The sequence below is a fragment of the Varroa destructor genome, unplaced genomic scaffold (genome assembly GCF_002443255.2).
Source record: "Varroa destructor unplaced genomic scaffold, Vdes_3.0 BEIS01000001.1, whole genome shotgun sequence".
Taxonomy (NCBI): domain Eukaryota; kingdom Metazoa; phylum Arthropoda; class Arachnida; order Mesostigmata; family Varroidae; genus Varroa; species Varroa destructor.
In genome coordinates this window covers 70961618-70981024 of record NW_019211454.1, presented here as the reverse complement: position 1 = coordinate 70981024, position 19407 = coordinate 70961618, and the positions used below count along the sequence as shown (strand labels likewise).

The following is a 19407-nucleotide window of genomic DNA, read 5'->3' as shown; positions in this document are numbered from 1 at the left end:
AGGGAAGACTGACTGGAAACAGGCTAGAATGTTCATGTACACGCACGCCGGGACATATCACTTGACCAAGCATCATTGACCCTGCTGTGACTCGTGACCATTGTGGGCGTCGAGGCGTGCCGTTTATCTGGGATCTAATTTAGGGGCGGTTTGTGTCTGACTGTCACCTTATTGCAGGCTATTTTCAAAGACGGGTGTAGTGTTGGCGTGTTCCTAGCTGCCGACTGCTGGCGCTGGATTCGGTGTTGTTCACTAACGAAATTAATAATTAACAACAACAGGGAGAAGCGAGGTAGGTGGGTAGGAAAGATCCTTCCCAGCAGCAGCAAAACAGCAACAGCTGTCGTTGTCTCCACAAGTCTCTTTGGAGACCCTGCAGAGCTCCAAATGGCATGGATAGATTAGTCACACAACGACACACGGTACCACTATCTTTTGCCACGACTGAACTTCTCCGTCGTCGCCGCTACTGCTGCGGCCGCCTCGCCCGCCAAAAAAGGTTATCCTTCCTGTTGTGAACATTTGCTTCTCCAGCCTGTGAAAGAGCGATTTTGGAAACAGACAAACTTAAAACGTATGATCGCACTATACATGATTCTGTGCTTCTCAACTGTTTCAAAAGAATCTAAATATAACTCGTTATTATATACTTAAAAGTAAGTAGAGGAGACCTTTATAACGTATCTGAACGTAGCTTTAGTAAGCATGTCAGTAGCTGAACGATTCTTAGAAAAGACCAAATTTATTAGTCGTGTCTTCTAAAAAGTATTGGTTTTAGGGATGCGCTTGTGAATACATATATCGTACGTGATCACAATACGTAGGACAAACTTTGTGAACCCTGCTGCGGTCCGGCGACTACGGGCCCACGCTACTACCGGCGAAAGCGTACGCTTTCGCAGTTACCACAGTCGAAATCGTTGCAGATACTTTTAGCTAACTCTATGATAAATTAAGTAAATCATTGATTCAGCTGTGATTAATGTTGTTACTAGAGTTATAGCAGTTCATTTTGCAATGGACTGCAAAGAAAGGATCTATGTACAATTAAGCTGAAAGCCCTTTTAACATGATGTAATATCATTAAAAAAAACATATTGTGTAATAGATTGCTTAAAAAGCTGAGAAATTCTACATCAACCTTTTCGTTAGTATCTCATAGCGCAAACTAAAATCAAACAAAGAAACAAATAAGAAAATAAGGTGCAGGCAAGCTTTTGCAACTATTATTCGATTCCTATTAACGGTGCTTATCGAATTATGCCGGACAGGTAAAGTAGGTCGACAAAGGAGTCCTTAAAAAGTTTCAGTTGCATTTAGGGCTATATAGCTTAGGGATTATTATCATCATGTGAATGGGGACATGCACCGATCGTGAAACTTTGTCAGAATATTCATACAAGCTATTTTCTAGGCTTGGATAGATAGGGCGTTTGCGAAAAGGCCGGGTTGCTGGCTTCACCTTCAATGAGTTTCACTTTTCCACACAGGCGGTCATACTAGCATAGCCCAATGAAATTTTCCGCTGAATATAATGCATATAGCTTATATCCTGCTCCCTCTACACGTGTGGTAGCATTTCTCCTTATTCGTGGTACATTCTAAGGAAGGAATTATTAGCAAATTGACAGGCAAACTAATTACTCTGAAGAGGATCAGCTTGCTAGATTTTCACCGCGCAAATGACCACTGGATAAGATAGTTTCTGTAAGATATTACTAATTAATCAGTTATTTTAGTAAGTGGCTTTTTAGTATTTAGTTTCTGTAGATCATTTACGTGTTAGTCCTTGCTCAGGTAGTTCGACCGGTTACTCGTTGGGCGCTTAAAAAGGTTGGCCTTTTTATGGTTGAGTATGTTGTTTTTGAATGTCAACTGGTCTCTCTACTCAACTAGGATCTATGTCCACTGCGTAATTCCTGTAACGAGCTAGCATCTCAGTATCGGAGATCTTTAACTCCCATGTAGGTGCATATCGTACCGGGGACGGGATTTGGATAATAGTCCTATTTTTATCACAAGACACTTATTACTTACATTTTTATGGTGAAAAAAAAATTTTTACTATCAGAAAATAACCCGGGCTCATTATACGGCATGGCAGCTTTGACGATTGAGGTGATGGAATAAGGAAAATATCTCCTATTGATGTCGAGCCTGCTGGCGCAAATGAGTCTTGTATGGCTTTTATTGTTATTCTTGCCCTTTTTTGCCATTGCTTTTACTACCGTAGCGGATATCCCTAGCGTCACACGGCATTATAGAATTAGGTGAAAGCTTGTCAGTATTTACAAATACATCAGAACTGTAAATTCATAGCAACGACAATGTCTAACTGGCATTTTGCTTTCATAAACTGTGATAAAAATCTGCTTCGTTTTCGTTCATGCCATATCTCTGATTACATTTTTCGATCAGAGCCTGTAAAAGACGTTGATCTTGCTTTACAAGCTTTATAGACGCTTCGCACATATGTTATATTGCAAGACGAACATATGGACACACATTCAAAGCCCTTCATGCTTGAATGATCCCTGACTAGTGAGAAGTCAATAATTAAAACGTCGAAGTTGACTCACTCGAAGCTACAAGCAGATAAGACCTAATCGTGACCGTCATGTGTACATACATATGTAAAGAGCAGTTGATCCCAGGAACAACAACACGAGTGGTGGAAGACAGAGCAGCAACAGCAGCGTGCATTATAATAGCATTAGCAAAAACTACCAACTCGACATTAAAAACGGATCACACTAGATGTACACACAAATAACCCTAGACATGATTATAAGATTGCGGCGCACATACAATGATATACAACTGGACGATAAATAGCAATTTATCGAAGAATGAATAGGTGGATCACAATGATCCCCTGTTTTTCCACTGGTGGTGTTTTACTCGTTGGCTTACATCATGGAGGTGGGCGTCTGTCGAGCAGCAAGCGACCCAGTGATTATGAGTGACTTTGACTATGATATAGGAGACACTGACAAAGGCGCAGAAACCTTGTTGTCTATATGTCGTATACAGTTGCTCATCCATATCTTTTATGATATGGAGCAACCTCAGTTTTTGCGCATGATTGCATGATGAAGATACATTGCAGTTGACCCAGTCGACTCTCCTTGCCTTCCCTTATTTATTGTGATAGGTCATAGCATAGATTGCCCAAGATTTTACCTTCCATGTTGCCAAAGAACCGTTTCCCCTTATCACGGCCGTAGATAGCCTATTTACTGCGGCATGCGCTTCGTCGCCATCACCGTCATCACTGTCATCAAAGACTTCTAATAAGATGAGGCCAATCGGACGACTTGGATCATCGCTGTACTTCTTATGTGCATGTGCTTACGACTGTGTATGTGTGAGTGCGCGCAGATATAGCGCTAGTAGTAGTAGTAGAGGGAGGGGATAATCTTCACTTGCTTACTGGTACGCCGTCATCTAGAAGAAACGAAGTAGCATGGGGCAATGCGAGTAAGTTGTATGGTGAAGCGTCCACTTTTCCCTCTGTCTCCCTCTTCCCTCTGCTTTCGTTCTTTCCCTCAAGATGAGCCAACCATAGGGGCACGAGGACATTGAAGGGCAAGGGCAAGCATAGTCAGTGAGGCGTTGCGTCGGTGTTCTGGGGAGTTTTGACAGTGGCCGTTGATGCTACCGCTTTCCCTTGGTGTGAGGTTGCTTGGTTGGTCTACATATCCTTCTCAGATCTTCTCAAGGGTGTACTGTAACGCGGTATGGTACCGCAGCACGTCTACTGGTCGGCTTACCATTGCACACTGCCTTAGCAACTAGACCACAACTCGTTGATACAGCGAAGGCATAGTAGGTCAGCTCGGCCCAGCCAGTAGCAAACCATGTAGAATGATGTTCGCTGTAGCATCGCCTTTCGTTCGACGCCGTCGATGCTACAGCGTGGACTCAATCCATTGGGTGTACAGACGGGGTTGTCTTACCAGCTTATTCAGACGAGAGCTGCGACTGATCTTTCGAAATAGGATTATGATTATTTGTGGGATGTAAGAGCGCATGCTGGTGATGGAAACAAGTGCGTGACAGTCATACTGGGTTTGAATGGTGCCTTCCACCGTACCAGTACCATTGTAAGGCCCTGTTTTGGCGACACTTTTGATGCTAATGTCGGACATTGAGGTGGAAGATTTGACGACCGTGCTAATGACGAATTACGATGTTATCTCTATGAGTTCCACGAGTCTTGTCCTATGTAAGTAGGAGCATTCTAAATGGAGAATGCCTAGTAGAAACATGTCAAATTGAGAGATGTATGGAATTCAATTACTTCAAAAAATATCGCGAATTAAATATATATATATATGAGGGTTGCTTGGAAGTATTTCTCATTGCTTGACGCGGGATGAGTATGTACATGATGAGTTTGAATTATCGGCTCCTTGGAATTGATGTCGATGGGCTGAGTTTCGACACTGGACTATCGTGGCACAACTTTTATTTGTGCGTTTCAGCTCTCATTTCCTGTTTTCCCTACGCTACGAAAAGTAAATGGTAGAAGACCCAGGCTTCTCGTCACATCTATTTTGATACCTTCGACCCTATGAAGGCTAAGTTGAGATGTCCTTGAGTTAAACTTAACTCAAGGAAACTGCTATAAACGATGACTGTTAGTATCTAAATTTCTGGGATGCAACAACTGAAAAATTATCCAATCCACATTGTGTCTCCTGCTCTTATGGAGGCATTGTCATTTTAAAGTGTAATTACGTTCCAATTTAATATGCAAAAGAGTTTTAAATACATGAATTATAGGTTTGCTGCAAAGCATCATTCATACACAAAGTTACCATTGCTTGATCAGTTAAATATTCGAACATTCATAACTGCTCTGTAGAAATCATAAGAAATACTATTGTGTTACTTTACATTGCTTAAATACTGATTGTGATTGTTTTATTTATTTTTTTTTTATTTAAGATATCCCTTGTGCGTATCGCTTAATGTATTGTAAACCTTTTCTTAATTTAGCCTTACACAGCTGAATTACGTGTGCAGGATATAGACCTCCTTTCCATAATCAATTACGAAGGCGAGCGCATTTCCGACACAGGCCAAATTGCATATGTCAGCTTGATTTTTAAGCACAAACAGACTCCGAGAAAGTTATTAACTGTTACTATGCTTTCGGTCGGGAAGCTGACGCCGGTACTTTTATATAATGTAGTTGCTTTCTGGTCACCAAAATGTGGGCTAACGGAGTGAAAAAAGCAAACGGAGAACGGGGATCATAAGTCAACTAGGAAATATCCGAGCCTTGTTATTATGCGTGTGCGTACTGCGCCCTGGCCCTTAAAAACAAACCAATTATATAGTATACTGACTGTCATGAACGAGTGCATATTATATCGAAATGTAGCAGGTACTTGTGTTTCTGAAGTTAGAAGAGCCAAAGTGAAAAGCGGCTACGGTAACGGCAGAAGCTTGCCGATAGAAGACAAGTCGATTCAAGAAGATGACAAGATGAAGAAAGACGGATCGGAAGTAGAAAACAGTCCCGCAGTAACTTTCTTTGTAAAAACTATGCTACGTAAATTCAAGCAGTTTCACAGATAAACTACTGTATTTGTCGATAGAATATGTGGATTAAATATACATTTCTCTACCATGATCTAGCACAAAACCACAACCAGGTGTTAACGAACGTTTTCATCATTTGTTCAGGGACATATGGTGTATTAGATTCAAATCCGGCCGCACTTTCTTCCGTGTTGAGAGCCATCTATCTAAAGTAGCATAATTATTTAAGTATTAAACGTGAAGAGCAAAAAACAAATGTTAGGGAAAAGAGTCGGGCGTCAAAGGGCACAGTACAACCATCGCAAGGCCCTCTCAAGAGAACTGAGGAGGTCAGTTCCTACAATATAGAACCTTCAGTATCTCCTTCTGGATACTAACCAGGCGAAAAAAAGCTTTCATTTTGCATTAAGAAGTACTTCAACATTACTTCGAAAGGATGGTTGTTTGTACAATTAAAGTAGGATTTACATACAAATATGAGAAAGCTAAAAACGCATTTGTTAAGTGTCAGCAGGCTACGGCAGTAGTGCTACCACAGTCTGTTTTTTTTTGAAGATCCAAAACATGGGTAGTGAAACGATGTCGGACAGCTTGATTTTGGTGGCTAAAATCGCACAGGACCTCGTGACCGGGTTAGAAAGCTTGAAGTAGATGAACACTCCTCGATATTAGATACTTGTACATGACATGACCAAATAACAAAAGTAAAGTTGGTTTTTAAAAGAAGCACACGTATCCTGCAAAAAAGCTTATCTGTATTGTATGAAGCCATTATCGTTACTGTACCCGCTTTCGAGAATTTGATTAGAACTATTTGTGTATACCAAAAAAATTGGTACTTTCTCAGTATCGGCTGGTTTGATTGCGACTAGACTTCAGCGGAAGGATCTGCAGTCTCGAAAATACAAAGCAATGCATGCTACCTCCTGTAAGGACATTGGCTTCATCAGCAAAATGTATGTCCTTTTTACAAAAAATTCTACCATGTGTATTACTGAGAACTGTTAACATCGGTAGAAGTTCAGATACAGATATAGGTGAAGAATTTAGGTATAATCTGTGAGAGGTTAAGATTCTGCAGAGGCAGTGTACAAATATAGATATTAGAACGTATATATAAAGGTATATTAAGAAAAATACGTATACAAATGAAAGTCGACGATAGCGTCGAAAAAGCTGCAGTAAATTGTGAAGCCTTCTCTGCTACGTACCCGCCAGCGGCCGCCGTCATCTAAATCTCCTATTAAGATAAGCGTAGAGGGAAAATCATATGTTAGATATCATCTGTTGTAGAGAGCGAAACGTATATAGTTAAACTACAATATATCACCAATAAGACCATTCTATATTCTAATATACACATTCTTTCGTTTTGCAAACAAAGTGCGATTATTATTATAAATGCTTAAGCCATTTTCATCTTGCCTTTCATTCTCAAAACAGGGGAGAAGACTGTTAGGGGTGAGGTTGAGGAGGAGTAGTGAGAAGCTGTCGACTGACTCTATCCAATTAAGCTCCCCGAGTCCTTGGTACCCCGTCCGAGCGAAGTGTATTCTATTCACTCTTCCACTCGTTCTCCTCAGTTATACATGCAGTAAAGCCCGCACATATATTTAAGATCTCATCATCCTTTGCTGCCACAAGCCCAACCACCCAATGAAGTGGATCTTGTAAACGCACGCGCACGTCTGTGGAAGTCGGGGGTAGAGGGAACGGGCTTCCCTTACTGTTCTCTCGTGACTCGGATGAGCTGCTGCTGTTGTCGCCCTTAGAACCTCTCCACCCAGTAGTGCGCTCTCACCATTTCTCTGTCTCATTCGCAGACTCCAACCGTGAAGGAAAAACCCGCGCGCTGTCGAGGGACCCTTAGGATTTCGTCGTCCTCTGGTGTTGAGTCTGTCTCGGAGTCTCAACTGAGCGACGGATGATCATTTTAACATTCCTGAGCTCCCCCTTTGCCCGATGCTCCCAGTGGTCCCGCACTCCCCTTCGGGTGGTTGGTGGACTGAAAGGTCGACATCCTTCCGTTCCTCTTAAGCTCCTCACAGCTCAGCCAGCCGTAGGGCTCATCCAGTCAAAGCCTAGCCCGACTTCGTTTTACCCTCTCCTTTCACACTCCCCGAGTAAAGATTCTGAATTTAACAGTGACAGACTAGAAGAAAAACGGTATCCTTTCATATTTAAAGGTACCTGGCAGCTTTTCAGTAAGTTCCCTGCTTACTTGTAAGTCTTCAGAAAGCTACTGCATAGTTATACGTGTTTTTGGCAAGACGGCACAGGAATCGGCCGTTCGTTTACATGCATACACCTTAGTAGTAGTCTGGCCTATTTACCGCAGCACTACTTATGCTACCACGCCCAGATACGCGCCAATCACGGTTATCTAGCTGCCTTTCCTTTTCCTGTGAGCGTGTGGATAACTTGGAGCCGTACGTACTAACTGAGCAGCTAACAGTGTCAAAACGCACTCTCTCGGGAGCCACAGATTGAAAAAGCCGCGATGAATTGTTGCGGTCGGCGCAACAGAGGTGTCTCAGGAGCAAAGACGCTAGACTGTCCCGCCTTCGAAGAGCACCGAAGTAACCATCTAACACTAAAAGCTCTCAGCCTTTTCTTTTGTCGTGCTAGAAAAGGTCGATGGTTTGTGTCACTTAACCAGCAAGAAGGAGACTCCGTATCAGCTAGTTCACAACAGCAAATTCCTTAGGTTCTTGAAGATTTAAATCTTGACAAAATTTAATATCGTTGAGACCATCATCGGGACGTCGGGCTTCCTTCCCCAGGAGACTGGGTGACGTCAATGTAAATAAGAACAATAAACAGAGCAGCAAGCGAAGTCGAGTAATTCGACCAAAGTCAGCCCTGTTTCACGCGCCATCCAGAAGCCAACGATATAAGAACTGTTATTCATTAACGAACTTCATTTATGTCTGGGTAGCTATGATAGGTCTGTTTGTACGCGGTGTCGTTCAGGTCGCTTTAAACTGTTAGTGTTTTTTTTTGTTATTGATACGTAACCGAATTTGGCAAAGAAGTCGCTCTGCGTCGTATCCAGCGCATACGGCGATTGCGTACAATTGTATTGTACAATTGTAGATTGTTATGCGATTTCGTATAACGATAATCTGATTTCATTTGCGTTGATAAAAGAGGAGTATTTGTTAGATATAGGTCAATACAACGACCGGCTTAGCGAGAAGGTGTCCTGTAAACAATTAATTGTAATAATGAACGTTTCATTCAACTGACTGGGCGATGCTTTCTTCGCTGATCGGCTTTACTTTTATTGTATTTGTATATTTATCTGATTGTATTGATGATCATTATATTCTATAATATCGTATTTTAACATGTATAAACGTCATGTACTAAAGTGGGATAACGTCAATGCTACAGTGTTGGAGGAATGACAATGCGTGTTTTTATATCGATCTCACTACAGCGTTACGCTTCACTCGGTAAATAGCGCAAACATGGATAGATCTAACGCGCTATCTATCGGAAGCGTATCTGTTTTAAATTCGTCGTCGTTCGTCGTTATTACTAGTTAACGATAAGCGTCAAAGTAAAATTTTTACTTAGCCAAGATAGTATCGATTCAAATCAAGAAGCATAAAGTACACGTACAATATGAGCTGAATGGGTAAAATTCATTGTTCATTGTGTTGTTTTTTTTTTTTTTTTTTTTTTTAATATGGAATTTAGCAAACCTGCTTCGATCAGAATTGTCAGAGTAGTATTATGGTTAGCCGGTCGTCGGCTTTTCTCGTACGCACTTCTTTGGCTATTACCGTTTTTCTACAGCATCGACGCTGCCAACCAAAACTGGACCTAGAGCACAGTCTAAAAGCAATGAGTTCTTGTAAATAGCAGAGTTTCATAATGACACAGTTTATTAGGCTGCTTATATCATACAAGGTTATTTGTAACGATTAAAGGTATAACAGTGGCCTAGTGAGCGGTCAATGTTGGACTTGTTTCAGAAGTGCCGTTCATCAATGGGAATATTCTAAAATGTCCATTAGAACCCTGCACAGACATCTAACCTGTATAGGTTGTCATTTAAATCTCATTACTTTATCATCGTAGATTAAAACCGTATCTGCATTGCTTCGTGTTAACATAAATGGTCGCTTCTCTCCCGCAAGTTCCTCTCGCGTCGGCTACTCTTGATCACTGTGTGTACAACGAGTCTCGCTCGTGTTTTTCGTTCGATTTCGTATGTATCGATGCCCCAGCTACAACGATTCAGCAATAGCACGAACCGCGTTATTATGTGCCGGCAGGACTTTCATGACTGTGTTATCGCCACTGGACGTTGGAATCGCTTTCGAACGACGGCCAGCGAACAATGCATGAACGAGCAATAATGTACGCGATGTGAGCATATAGTCGTATGTGCGAATGGCGCGAGGGGGACAGAGAAGTTAACGACCGTGTTTGAAGTCAGACATAAACACCGAGATTCTGACCGGAAACCAGCGCGATACATATATCGGTGAGAGTTTCTTGCTACACTACTATATATGGCTCCTATTCCATGAATCTCCTTTCTCTGTCTGATCAAAATCTTCAACCCCCCATTGAATGCCTATAGCTGTCGCCCACCTGCACACTTGGCGCTGCTCGCGCAACCCCCGTGCTTCCCTGTTACCGCTTCCATGCTATTCTTGGACCTTCCCATGCTCCCTGCGTTTTGTGTCCTTTCGACAGCTAAATCAAGGGGTTCATTGAAGCAGTTCAATTTAATTAAGCTCAGAATGTGCATTGTCACCGATCATGGCCGTCGTGGCCTGGCCTACTCGTAAGTAGCGCGACGAGTCTGTATGTGTTTGCCTGTATATTTGTGTGCATGTGCTTGTTCGGGTGTGTGTATGTTGTACGCGTTTGCATGTGTGTACGGTGCACGGCGCTTTCAGTCGTTCATTACTCGTTATCTAAGTGGCCGACCAGCCGGTCCCCGTTTCTTACAGCCGAGCAGAAACTGTCCCGTAATCGCGCGCGTACAATCGTCGCTGACGTCAGTCGATTTTTCAAAATGTTGATTATAAATGCCATATAGTAATCGGGAAATTGTTAGCCACCCACCTATCGGCCCCCTGTTAGTGCACTGGCGGTATAATTTTTGGAGCAAGACAGCTTCCAGAGAGCAGCGATCGAGCCTGTGAGAAGGACACATGAATACATGAAACTGGACAACAAAAACCTGGCTAATATGAACCATTATTTTTGGCTCAAGTATCGTCTCTGTGTAGCTAGATACATGGAAAGAACAGTACGTTGTCCGCCTATGTAGACATCAAGGCAGGTCTTCTACAAATAAACACAAACTGGGGCGTATGTGTTTAAAGAGAGGCTTTGTAATACTGCTTTGCAAGTGCGTTTGCCCTTTTGATTATCGATGGCTGGTGTCGTCGACATTAGTTCTTTTCTCTACAGGGATCCGCTGGAAAGAAACAGTCCGATAATCAGCGATGGCCGTTTATGTCTAGAGCATTATCGCAAGTATCACTGTATTTTCGTCAACCGTGTTCGATTTAATCGTAATCATTTCGTCAGATTCTCCCAAGAACTGACTAGCGACTGGAAGACACTTACTTAGGGCGGGCTTCCGATGAAATATTCAGATACTGCGCTGCCAATGCTAACTCTCTGCTGAGTCAGTAGCGATTTTACTGACAAAACACGCGTCATTTCCGCTAAATCCTTTTCAACACACCATCCAGAGGCATTCTGCGGCAAGCTATATACGTTTGAATGGCACGCGCTTTTAACTTTGAGAGAACCAACACTCATGTCTTTCGCAACGTTTTTAATACGTGCATATAATACAATGAACAATTGGAAGAATATAAATATAGAAGGCCCTTGAAGTAACATTATCGCTGAAGTATGTATTAGATAATGTGCATTCAAGACACTGCACGATCGCTACGCACGAGAGATTGACTCGACACGTAGTCCTGCATTTGTGTATCCAGACGGAGCAGTTCTTGCTGATTTCACTGATGATAACGCTGTGATAACGAACACTTGATTGTTTGGCTGCTGAAGGGGTGGCGTTCTCTGCAATACTGCTCGAATATTTACAAAGCCTGAAACGGAAGGGACGACGGTATGGCAATTCTGTTACCTTTTTTCGGAATCAAAACCGAAAAACGTTAGCCGCAGGGATCGTCAAGCGGGCTAGGTAAAATATTGCAAAGTATTTTGTGAGAACCGGCCTCGAACGTCGCATTAAAACTAACGGCAGCATACCTCTCCAAAAAAATCTAGCAATTTCTGGTACCACAATAGTTACTTATTAATATCCCTATAAGATATGACTTGCCATTTAGCTTTGAATTATTTATTTCAACATCTTGAGAATTTAGCAACGATTAGTCTTTAGGTTACTTTTGAGAAGGGTATCCAGTCTCGCAATACTTCCTCGATAGAGTTTCTCCTTAGAATTCATTACAATTAACTGCGTTTTTGCAGCGGACGTGAGTAGATTTACTTGTCGTTTTGTTTTGTTGTTTCTTATTACTAAGTGTCCTATGGCAACCTGTCGATAGAGCCTTCTCCGAAAGTAGCCAGTCCTGTATGCGCCTTCAACAAATAATTAACGAAAGAAAAAGACGCGCAAAGAGCTCATTCAAATAGACCTAGTCACCACTGATAGACTTGTAATTACTAATGTATCTAAATTTGTAGTAAATAAATGAATTGGATTTGGAAAGCACGACAGGGAAAGCCCCTATTTGATATCATCTATTGGGCACCCTTTTTGTAGCTGTATTTAGATAGTAGTATTTTAGGCGGAACATTTCGGCCCGATTCTTTAGCTAACTGGAACTGTCTAAGAAACATTTGTATTTATTTAGAGAAAATTGGCGTGTTTGCTAGTTCCGGCCTTGAGCGTATATATCCAAGGCATCGTGCATCCTGTAGACGAAACTTCTGTTAATTGTCTCGTAAATAAACTTTCGATACGCACCACTAGAAGCCTTCATTCAACGTTCAGTACGAAAATGCAATTTTTCCAGATTACGTTTCCTGCCCTGAAAGGGTCGCACCTAAAATTAAGAAGCCAACCAATGAATTTTAAATGAGATCTACCAAATACAAACCAGCTGTACCCCATGAAGTTGGCTAGAACTGAGCCGCTTCTATTGAGAAGACTATTGATGCTTTCAGAATAAAATGGAAACATTTACGATACCTAAATAATATATCTGAACTTGCCTATATCTTTAAAGTACGATTACAGTGGCGATAATGAAGCGGGTTTTGCGCGAATACAGCACAAATAATAAGCTTCAAAACTGTCGTATGCCAAAGCCCAGTAAAATAAAATCCCTTTATTATTTAGTTGTCCTTTACATTAATGCACATATACACATGAAATTATATATATATATATACATGAAAATAAATACTCTTCTATTAACTAATAGTTGAAGTAGTCCTATGTCTTATAATACGAAATGATTGCATGTCGTAGCTTGTAATGAATAGGAATAAACGCTCTAGAATTTTTCTGTTTTCTATCTAGAACCACCTACTTTATCTATGCCTAATCCCTGTCTTTGAACGTATTTTATTTATTAACATAAAGCCTACTAACTTAAAGCTCGATCGGTATTACCTATCTTCTGTCGCTTGGTTATTTGGTAAGGCAAACTTTCGCCTAGCACCAGGCGAAATCTATATTTTACAACTCTATAAATCGGCGTATTTAATGTGCAGAATAGGCTACAGTACTCAACCCAGCCGCTTGGATGGTTATAGTGTAGTTATGCGACATCGGCACGGTGCTTACTTCGTTGATATGTCTCTGAAGTTGAAACGATGTAGGTGCCTTTGAGAATTCGAAATTCTGAAACAAGTACATTCCTGATAAACGGTTGGCAAGGGCAGATAGCGTAGACAGGACTTTAAACTATGTTGCGCAATCGTATATTTCAAGAGTATCTCTTTGGGTCCTTGACAAAGACATTATCGTAACAATGCATTCATTTCATCACCGACCCCCCCCCCCCCCCCTAAACTGAAAAATTCTCCGATTCTAAACGTCATCTTAGACAGCGAAGTCCCGTTCTTTGTTCTCCTCTAGCCAACTAAAAGAGGTTCAGGGCTGCAAACTGTTATAGCATATATTATTCGTGCCCACGCTGATGTCCCTCTCGGATAAGCTTCAAGGTACAACGAAGACTGTGAAGAAGCGAATAGTAGCAAGTAAAAGTACGAAAGATAGATACGAAGAGAGAGAAGGCCAAGTTTGAGGGAAAAGGAGAAGGGGTCGGGATGGCGGCTGGAAGCGTTAGGTTAGGCTGTGGCGACTTAAAAGCAAAAGGCTTAAATTAAATTGTCCACAACTTCGCGAAGGAGCGAACGAACACATAGGACGGAAGAGGAGGCTTTTATATAAAAACCAGGCTTGTGAGTAAAATGAACGGGTGGAACTTTAACCGGCGCGAGCGCTGTCTAGAACATGGCCTGCGTAGACGGTCAAACGGATGAACGGACGCAAAAAGTCTGAAGGGCGAGGACAGGCCGTAACTGGCGGCAGCACGGCAACAACGACAGTGGCAGGACTTCACGGACATTACTAAGACCTCGGTTACACACGCACTGTGATCACTAGGTGGGCCACTGACTAGACACCCTACAAACCAGGAATCGCATATACTTCCATTCTATGCCCTCTATCACGACTGTTACAGAAAGCCGAGACAAAGCTAAAAGTGCAAATGTAATACATCCATATTATCCTTGAAAATATCATATTTTGGTGGAACTTAAATACAACTTCAGTTCTGCTCTCGTTTCTTTCCAGCTTGGAACAAGCAACACATGGAAGAAGAAGAAGAAGTATAATTTTATTTCCTATCGATTGTATAAAAGATTACTGTTGAAGCACCCGAAGTACATTTTAAAGTTCATGCAGAACACGGAAAATAGACCGGGTTATATTTTCGCTGGTTTTTTTATATTGCCGGTATACGGATACTACTTTTAATACTCACTGTCTATAGAAAAGTAATAGATCCAACAAGTGATCGATAATGTTTACACGTGAATTGGCATAGGCTCGAGCTCCATGAGTAATTAATTCTGACATTGTCTATATATAAGATTGCTTGTATACATATGTATAAAATAAGGTTAAAAAATAGAAACTAATAACTATAGGAAAGAAGTAGAAACAGACGAAGTTAGAAAAAGGGTCCGAAACTGTCTTAAAAAGGCTACGTTTCTCATGGTTTCTACCTCTACTCTGAATCGTTAAGGTCGTATTGACAATAGCAAAGCTGGGGTACCAAATGTGTTACTAAATCGAACAAGTGTCTTGGTTTTTTTAGTTCGCCGTTATACGGCAAGCCGACTTCTGCGATAGAATCGACTACTCGATCACCCAATACGAGTTTTTGTTTAACAATACAACTTGCGGTACGCAGGCAAACATCTTAAACATTGCAACAAAAACGACCGGATGAACAGGTCTAGGTTCCGCAAAAAAGAGCAGAGCCTTTTTTGATGTCTAATTGAATTAAAACAAATAGAAAACATATTTCGACTAGAAACTATATCACCCGACATGTTCATCATTTTGCCTCGTCATCTCGATGCCATGAGATGGTTTTATATGGTTGCATTTTAATGAAACTTAGACAAAGAGGGAATCAAACATCGATTGCGTAAAGATAACTAGGCAAAATGGGTGCAGCAAATAAGAATGGCACAGGTTTGACATAACATATAAATACTCTATTTCGTTTGAAAGGGTTTATTACTTTACAAATGAACAGAAAATCGGCGCGATACGTTTTTGGTTTTCACACGTTTGTTGGTGGTTTACGTTCACAAACTGGTAAAGTGGGTAAAGGTAAACTGTACAGCTGTTACGGAAAGTCTATGCCTCGACCAGGATAAAGGTAAATTGCTTATCTTGAAGTAATTAATTATGAACTATTAAGAGACTATTAAAATAATTCAGATTCAACCGCGAATTGTCTGAAAACTATTAAAAAAGCTTGTTGACACAGGCACTTCCCAAAAAACGCAATTAGCCTTAATCACTGTCTACGGCTCTACAATGCTCAAATAAACATAAAAAAATCATTCTAGTTCTTTTCCGATTTACCTATACTTAAATGCGTGTTATGGCTTACGTCAGTTACGTTGTCAGGTCAGCAATAATTGTTAAATGCGCCACAGGCTAATCAACATTGGTCAGATAATACCTCTAACTACAAAATTCAGTGTATATAAGGGTTAGTTGGCCTGCTGTTTGAGCTTACTGTAATCTAAATGTATGTAAACAATACATTATTGTTGTTCATGCTCACAAAAATCAATGCAATCTTCATTTTTTTTATTCCTCTTTTTGTTCCAGTGAGGTATCGACATCAGAGCATTGCTTATTTGTCAAGACTTACGCGTATAACCCTGGAGTGCCGGAAAGGGGTGAAGAGGAGAATAGGGGTTAGCGATAGGGACCCACAAGACAATCCCGAATTGTAGCCTGAGGTTACCCGTACGAAAAACCTCTGTCAGTTGTTACACACGAACTAACAGAACACAACAAGCAGGTAGGCACTCATGGAAAGAATATGTTCACACTTGCAGAATGAGCAAGGTAAAGTCCCTCAAAAGCGGAGCTGCGGAGTGATGGGCCGAAAAACGGGAATCACGGGGTGGGGGAGGGAAGGAGCGAACGGGAAGGGAGTGGCGAGGAAAGAACTTTTGTAAATACATCAGATTTGAACCGCCTCGAGCAAAAAAGGGTTTTTGGGTCCAAAATGATGACGCCATCGACGAATGGTCGAGCGGCAAGTCGGCCCAAATCGAGACAACCGATGAAGAAACGAAATAAGAAGAACGAAAGCAAGTGAAGGAAGAATCCGCGCTACGGCATCTATTGATGGTCTGCGCTAGCGGTTAAATATTTGTCAAGTGCACATATGGTGATGGCATGGAACGAGCTGGCAACGACCGCTGAAGTGCCGACCAGCCGATCAACGCTCTGTGTTAGGTGCTTTTCGACTGAGACTCGCTGAACTGAGCCTTGAGGGCTGCTGCTGGCGCTTCAGTAGTAGCAATTGCAGTTTCCGCTGCTGCCGCCAACGATGCCCCCAGTGCCGCTGCTGTTCCCGCCATCTCTTCGAGAAGGAGCTGCTCGACTTCATCGGGCTTTCTTGGTTCGCTCGTTCGATACGATTGAGCGTTCAGCGGTGCTTTCATTCACGGAAGGTGCCCAGAGGGTGTGTACGGTAAGCACGAAAAGGAGGAAATCCTTGATGAGTGGTAGCTTCCTTAGGACAGAGGACGTTTGCAAGAATTGAGTCTGACGCCCCCATCCCTCTCAAAGGTAGCAGGAGCAGACGTTTACTGACCTGAAGATCACTTCATCTACTACCTCGTTTCCTAGACTAGCGCCACCTAAATATACGAAGCTCAAAAGGCGAAATGGCGCCGCGACTTTTCAACGCCAACTTCACGAGTCACCGCTACGCTACAATATTCATGAACCCGAGTTGTGATATGTCGCTGCGCGCGAGACTTACGTTAATGCAGTTTCGAATCCATCGTTTTTGAGTAGTATTTATGTTACGGCTTAACCACTGCACAAACAACGTGGACAGCTTTTACTTAAATACAAACGTATTTTATTTAATATTTATTTACCTTTGTATTTAAACCCTCAAGGCTTATTCATATGGCGACTCAACCAAAAGGATTGGTTCAAGTGTCGGGGGGGAGACTATAGAAATACGGGGAAGTATTTTGCGAATTTTATTACTTTAATAATAATAACTTCAGGAAATGGGCTTAACCCATTTACAATTGCTAAAGTGCCCATCATAATATAGATGTCGGATCCGGTAGGCTCTCAACGAATACTTACACGCAACAGACTTTATTGATTGAGAAGACTGTCAAAGCAGTTTTAACTAGCAGTTCCGAGTTTGGCTAGCCCACATTCAGCAAGGAGATGCTTTATTGCTATAGATATTATTTGACATCATTAATTGTAACAACTCAAATATAACCCGCTTTTCATATGGGTATAATTCTTGGTCAACATACGCAACAGTAAGCCTTACAAATACTGTGTAATGACGAAGCTATTTGATAATCCTTTGCCCGATTTCTATTCAGCTTATGTCGCTCTCTTTTGCTTTGTTTCCTTTTCTTTTTGCTCTGAAGTTGATTTCTATTTCTTTATGCAATCTCAGCGCTTGCTTCAAGTTATCTAGTTTCACGCATTTACGTCGCAGCTATTTGCGTCGATTTCTGTCTTCTTTTTTTCACTATTTTTCTATCGGTTTCAAGTTAACACAAAGTCTTTTTGCTCACTCTGCTTGTAGCTTAATCTCAGTTCTCCCTAAATAGTTATTTACCAATCTAAGATTAATCCGTGTGCTGCTACAATCCTTAGTTTTATTTTTTTTTTGCCTTCTGACAACTTTATCTGTTCACTTATTTCCATATGCCTTTCTGTCTGCACGAATTCCCTTGTTCTACCGCTGTTTTTCTATAATTTCCCATCAGATTTCCTTCGCGCTAGCCAAGGTTCTGCCCGCCGATTTTCTATTCGTTTTTTAGTTCGCCTTTTCCTTTCACTGGCAACACGCTGAGGCATCTTTAGCTGTAGCATCAACACAAGTGCCAAATAGGACGTAATGTCATTTCGATTCTTAGACGTTATCATGTAGTTCTTCCTATTTTTCTCCTTTCAGCACGCGCCTACATCTGTACAGATATATGGAAGAGCTCGCTATGCTTCCTGATTTCTATCCATTCCTTGCAGGTGCAAACATTCGCTGCTATTTGGACACGCATCCATTTGTAATGACGTCGCAGTCGATTTGTTTATTAAAAGCGGTGGGCTAGTGCTATCTTTATTGTTAATAATATTTATTCATGTTCCGTTTTCTCATTCTAATCTTATTCTATGATGCTATCACATATTCAGGGACGTTTTTCGTTTCTGAATTTGTCCCACCTCCTGAAAACGGACGTTATGCACTCCTATTTTTTCGTCCAATACAACGAAGCAGCTTCTTCATGAGAGCGCAAACATCATTTCCCTAATACGTAAAGTCCTCTTTCTGTCTTCCCGTTGCGCGCCTTTTGAAACTCCATTGAACGACCATAGCGGAAATTTCGGGCCACGCTATCGGTGTAAGGCAATAATATAACTTCCGTCATTGCGGTCCCATCACAGATCGCCTTTTCGTTTCCTCTCTCTTTGCAGTTACTCTCCACTAAATTAATTACACAACCGTCATCTCATAACTAGTACTACAGCAAACGCACTGGTAAGCACGACAGAGTCCCTTTCTCAACGTCTCGCGGCACAGACTTCCGATAGGATTCCGTGTTCTCACGGAGGGTGATCCACAATGGAGATTTGTTACGAAATGGGCTTGGCTTGACAACAAGGAAATATCAACGTGGCGGAGACCAGGCTATCCGCCGGTTAAAGTGACGCTTAGTTCCTACCATTAAAAAATCCTAATGACACATAATCACTTTAGGGAAGATTTTAAGATACAAAACATATTAAGGCTTGTCTCTGTTGGGCTGATCAGCGTGCTCTCCGTGCTTATACGCCCTAACTGAAAGCTAATTTATAAACGCAGAGAAACACTTGATTGCCCATGCTATGTAGAAGGTACTGTGGATCAATAAGCTTAGCGTGTGTCAATTAAGCGAGTGGAATCGATAGAATTAACACTACAGGCAAAGAACAGAGCTACAAACTATAAGCGAAACATACAGTTTGCATAAGTACTATATATGTCTTATACTATACTGTACATTGTACGCTAGGTTCAGCTGCGCGCCAGAAATTGACCAAAC

The 19407-nt window shown here is 41.6% G+C and overlaps 1 long non-coding RNA gene across 1 annotated transcript; it reads left to right on the top strand.

The window, feature by feature from the left end:
- Window positions 1-348: 348 nt before the first annotated feature.
- On the top strand, window positions 349-17221 carry LOC147759046 (uncharacterized). The gene is made up of 3 exons (XR_015318376.1): window positions 349-656; window positions 14375-15473; window positions 15935-17221. It is a non-coding gene; the product is annotated as an uncharacterized LOC147759046 (long non-coding RNA).
- The last annotated feature ends 2186 nt before the right edge of the window (window positions 17222-19407 follow it).